Source organism: Petaurus breviceps, unplaced genomic scaffold (genome assembly GCF_028583685.1).
Source record: "Petaurus breviceps papuanus isolate PSGF00001 unplaced genomic scaffold, PetGlider_PUasm1.0 90775, whole genome shotgun sequence".
Lineage (NCBI taxonomy): Eukaryota > Metazoa > Chordata > Mammalia > Diprotodontia > Petauridae > Petaurus > Petaurus breviceps.
Window position 1 is genome coordinate 7,070,969 of NW_027187342.1, and position 5,975 is coordinate 7,076,943.

Below are 5,975 nucleotides of genomic sequence, written 5' to 3' on the forward strand. Positions count from 1 at the left end.
GTAGTAGTAGTAGTAGTAGTAGTAGTAGTAGTAGTAGTAGTAGTAGTAGTGGTAGTAGTACTAGGTAGTAGTAGTAACAGGAAAGGTGTCTCAGTATGGACCCTTATTTCTGATTTAGAGTAAATGTGTGAATCTCGAAGTTCTAGGGGAAAGTGGGTTCTAAGTAGAGGAAGGCTAAATATCAGTTCCTAGTGGTAATTTCCCAGAGAACAACATCAATGTTTTGGGAGTGGTAATGGAGTCATGACATATACTAAACGAATGGCACAGTTATGAGACTCCTATAATCTCTACATGGGAAAAGAGGGAGCTCTAGAGCAACAGTAACAAATTTTTATTAAGTTCTTACTATATTTTGGACACTATGACAAGAGGCAGGGGTAAAGAGAGTGGCGAAATTAGTCCTTACCCTCCAGAAATTCACATCTAATGGAGAACACGATAGAACCTAAGTCAAATGGGATCATGGTTTAGTGGCAAGTGGTGAAATAATGATGAGTTTCTGTGAATGGATCTTTTGCTAGATATCAATCTACTATACAGCAAAGAAGAAGCGGAATATGATTGTAACGTGCTAAGAAAAAGCTGCACCACAGGGTCAACTAACTAACTAGTCAAATATGGTCCAGGAAACATGGGAAATTCAGTAGGGCTAGCATTGATTCTGTGGAGCATATAAGCAATAGCTTTATGATGTTTTGCTCAAAGACTTCTGGGATCCATATGCTTTTCAAGCCCTCCTAGTTCTCAGAGGGCTGATGAGATTCAGCTGGGGCCAACACCATTCCAGGTACACATGACTCCAATCTTTGATTACTAAAATAAAATGGCCAGAATTTGGTCTTTGCATATACAAAGCATACAATTACAAAAATTCATGTTTCTCCAGTATACAGTAAAGCAAAAGAACTTTTGTTTTATTTCACAAAAGGCAGATTTCATATTTGAAGATAAATATTTTATTTTAAAAGATTTAATAGCATGCCTTTAAAATGTTTCTGATTATATGTAAGATGTTAAAACAAATCTGGGTGTAATATTAGTCTTCATTTATGTGAACTGAACAAAAATTATCATTATTGTATCTTCTTGATATTTTATATCAAGTCCTCTTTAATAGTCCTCTCTTACTCAATTTATTTACTTTCCTTGTATCACTGGAAATGAAGACTTTAGTGAGTGCATAGGGAATATTGATTTTTTTCTTTTTGGATTCAGTTTTGCTTCATCACACATCATCAACTTGGCCTTCTTTTTGCATTCCATTCAAGTTCCTTCCCTCAACTTCTTTAAGTTCTATCCGTTTATCTTTTTTTTTTCTTAAAGTCATTTGAAAAGAATGAGAGAGCCTAAGAAAGAGAATTGTATTCAATTTAATATAAAAAAGACTTATCTACCCATTTACTGATTCCGGTAGAGGGTTGGCCTTATGTGACAAGGAAACTGAAACTCTGAGAAGTTAAATGACTTTTACACACAAGTAGTAATAATCAGAAGTGGAACCTGAACATATTACTTGCCTCACTCCAAGCCCTAAATTCTCTAGAGATGCTGCATAAGCATTATTTTTACATGTATAAAATGAGATAATAATACTTATAATTAGTCACTCAGTAAATATTCATTTATTAAGTACTTGCTATGTGCTAGGCACTGTGCTAAACTTAGTGGAATATAAAGAAAGGCAAATGACAGTCTCTCAAGGAGCTCATGGTTTACTCAGGGAGACAACTATGTATCCCCAAATACTTCCCTCTTCCCAACATACTCAACATAGCACCATTTTTAGCAGTTGTTGGGTTAGACAATAAAGAAAGGTTCATTGCCTAGAAACTGGTTATAAAATACATGTTATCTTTGAGTGGTAAAAAAAAAAATTCTTAGACTTTCATTCTTCTTCTACAAGCATATTGGCCCTGAGAGTTCTATTATATTAGCCTATTCTAATTTTGGAAACCACAAAGAGTCTCATCAGGAAGGACTGAGATAAAAATCAGGTAAATTTAAATGGGCAAACTGGAGAATGGGAAAATACTTGTGAGACAAAGTGTATAAAGGGACAGGTCAACTCTGGGTCAGGGAGGGAAGAACCAGGCCATAGGGTGCTACAGCCGAGAACCTGAGAGAGTATCATGATAGTATCATGATAATGATGATGATTATAATAGCTTAGCATAGCTCTTTCTAAGGTTTGCAAAGTACTTCAGAAATATTAATTTTCTTCCCACAATGACCCTGGGAGACAGGTGCTATCATTATCCCCATTTTACAAATAAGAAAACTGAGGCAAACAGTAGTTAAATGGCTTGCTTAGCATCACAAATATAGAAAGCATCTCTGGTCAGATTTAAACTGAGATCTTGATTCTAGGTCCAGAGTCTATCCACTATGACATCTAGTTACTTCGATGAAGGATGAAGTCAGAGATTCGATGTATCAGAAGCATGAAAAGAAGGAACTGGGAATTTTTAGCCTAGTAAAGAGATAACTTGGAGGAGATAGAAAGGTGGGGGGGGAGGCGGGAAATGTGATAGTTGTATTCAGGTATTTGAGAGATTCAATTCACTTTGCTTGAACCCAAAGTATAGAACTTATAACAGTAGATGGAAGTTGTAGAAAGACAACTTTAGACATGGTTTAAGGGGGAAAAACCTTCTGAAAAATTACACTCATCCTGAATTGGAATGGTTTGCCTTAGGAGGTAGTGGGTCCTTTCTCATTGGAAGTTTTGTGACCATTTGTTTGTAGGGGGAATTCTTGTTAAGGTATGTGTTCTACTTCAATTCAATGGATGTGACTTACTGAGGACCATAGTTTAAATCAATACTTTGTTCAAAAAAGGAAATTGTTCTCTCAATCTTGTAATGTCTTTGGGGACTATTCCTTTATTAGTAAGGGTAGCCAAAGAGGGGCATCCAAAACTTATCAGATACCAACCAGAATATTACCAAGAATGTGAGAGATAAACACCTTCCCTGACCTGAGATTTGGGCTAGATGGCCAGAGGGATTCTTTCTAATTTGGAGATTTTGTGTTTTTTATTCCAAGTACAGTGGTGAAACTACGTTGAAAATAAGATATCTTACCTTGGTTGACTGTTGTTCTTCGTGCTCCAAGAGGATCAAAATGACACTGTGTCAGGGTCAAGGAACAGTGTGTCCAACATTGGCTGATCAGACCAATATGGGCTCAGAAGGTTGTACACAAAGAACACAAAGGTTGTACACATGTGAACATTTGGAATGGAGATGGCTCTAAATTTGTACATCTTGAATTACTTTTGTGCTACTGAATTCTTCTTTGCTCTGAGAGCACAGAACCTTCTTTGATGCAGGCACCTCATTTTGGATGGCCCTGTGCCAGTGTCTCCCATGTCTCACAATCAGTACCAAAGTTCTTGAGGCCCAGAGTGGTGAAGTCACTTGCCCAAGCCCATAGCACTCTAGAGGAAGAGCTGGTATTCACAAAGCGTCTTCTCTCCCATTCCACTGATCTTTCCTCCATCCCCTCAGTTGCTCTCTAGCTAGTTGCTCTAGCTCTGACTACTGGCTGTATGTATTACCTTCTTCCCTCTGACTCATATTCGCCTCAGTTTCACAGGGTGACTAATCCCCCTCCATTCAAGGTTATCAAGTTAGCTTTTTGTGCATCATTTCCTCACTTCCCTTCTTTACATCCTTTTCCTCTTTTTTGTGATTCCTTTTTCAGGGCCTCAGTGGTCTCATGCGCTCTCTTTTTCTTCCCTTCTTATTAAAGTAATGGCTTAGGAAAATAAAACTGATACACACACTGATATATAAATGGCATAAAGCTTAATAGGCTCTGTCTTCCAGGGGTCACTTTATTTTTACAAAGTCTTCAAAGAAATGTGTCATTAATGGTGGAATTTTAGCCATTGATAGGTAAAGATATTTTGCAAGGCAATGAGGCTTTCCTGGAAGTCTCCAAATCTCACCAAAACCATAGCTATTTTCATTATTCTTTCCTGAATCTGAATGATCCTGGAGCAAACTTCAGGACACAAGAAATACCCTGTGATAGAGAGAACAAGAAGGATACCCAGTCTCCATCATAACCATGACTTGCCCCAAATCACATTACTAATTAATATCAGGGCCAGGACTAGAATTCAGTCTCCTGCATCCCAGTCAGATGCCCTGCCATCCTCCCCAGATTCTTTGACATTTCCTTCTGTTTCTCTTCTTGATTTTTGGGTATTACTCCCAGTGAATGATTTTTTACAATTTGCAAGTAATAATTTTTTTTCAAGGGGAATTTAATGTTCTCAGTACATATTTCAAAGCTGAGGAAGGGAAAAAAAAACAATTTATATGAATTTGCTGAAAATTATTCCCAAGTTCATGTTCATAAAATGCTACTAGGAGATTAATTACAGTGGTAATTAAAATGTAATATTTACTCATAAAGCAATGAACAGTAATTATAAAGCCCAAGCTTTCACTTCAGAAGGAGTCCCCTTTGCCCTCTTTTACAAGCAGCATTCTCTTATAGGCCAGAAACAGAATGTGACTAATATAGATACAGATATGATATAGATAGATATAGATATGCACGTATATGTATATATGTGTATCTGTATGTATGTATATGTATATATGTATATTTTCTTTTCATGAGAAGTGGCAAAATTGCAGATTAACTTGGGCTCAGACAAAACAACAGGGGAAAGGACTTTAGTGCTTTTAGTGCATTCAGAACTTCAATTCTGGATGTCTAAAGTTGGAAAAAATGGAAATGTTGACATTTCTTTAAACAATAAAAATTACAACTGATTGCAAAGGTGCCATGAGCTGACATTTACAGAGATTGCCCACCTATTACAAATATGAAATATCATAAGTAATTAGCTCCCAGTAATTACCTGTCCCTCGTTATTTTGCTTTTAGAATATTTTTTAAAGCTTAGGTTACTAAAATTTCAAATAATCCTGGGCGGTGCTGTCATGGTTCTTTATCCAAATGAATCGTAGACTCTTGTAAACAGTCCTATGATCTGATTTCCATTGGGACAGGAGTTGTGAAAGGCAGGGGATTTGCAATGGATTTACACGTATACTGTTTCAGTTAAGTTACCAAGGTCGACTTAACAGCCCTTTTCCTCAGAGTCTTAAATACATTCGCCACCCAGCCTCTTTCTACTGCATGCAAAGAAATGGGTGATGAGATTAAAATGGGGGCCCCCTGAACTTCAGTGGAAATTCCAATTTACATTCCTTCAGCAGTCAGTGGAGTCTCACTTAACGAGCTTGGTCAAGTTGCTGGAAAGCTGACTCTTAGCAAACATGCTACCTGGCAGGGAGGGGGCAGATGACTTTCCTTTCAGGAGGGGTGCTGCTGGCCAGTGAACACTGGGGCCTGTATAGCTGTGGGGGCTTTGCCTAAACAAAACTTGCCTCAAGGGGTATTAGCATCAGAAGAAGTCTACTCCTCCCAACAGCCTTGCCCATGTTTTTCTCCTTCCAGAATAAAAGAAGATTGGTCCCACACTAATAAACTGGCCTTCATTAAAGGATGCTTACCCTAGACTGGAAGCATAACAAACAAATATTAATGACACACTGTTGCTGGTTACATTTTCAATGAAGTTTAAATCGTCTGAGTTATGATGATTAGCTAGAAATGTATAGATAATAAAGGTAAATGAGATTCATATTTAATCCCCAACTCTAAATGACTAGTTTGATTGTCTCATTCACTTGGCAAACAATTTCTTTTCTAAATGTTATTTCAGCCACAGATATAATTTCTTTAACACAGCAGAAAGGATCCGATTAAAAGATGATACAGAGCACTTACCTTGGACTGATTAATAATATGCTTTGGCTGTTCCCATGTTACCATGCTTAAAAGCATAAAGACATGCTTTTCTACCATTACTGATAGATAGAGCTAGAGACAGATAGATAGATAGATAGATAGATAGATAGATAGATAGATAGATAGATAGATAGATAG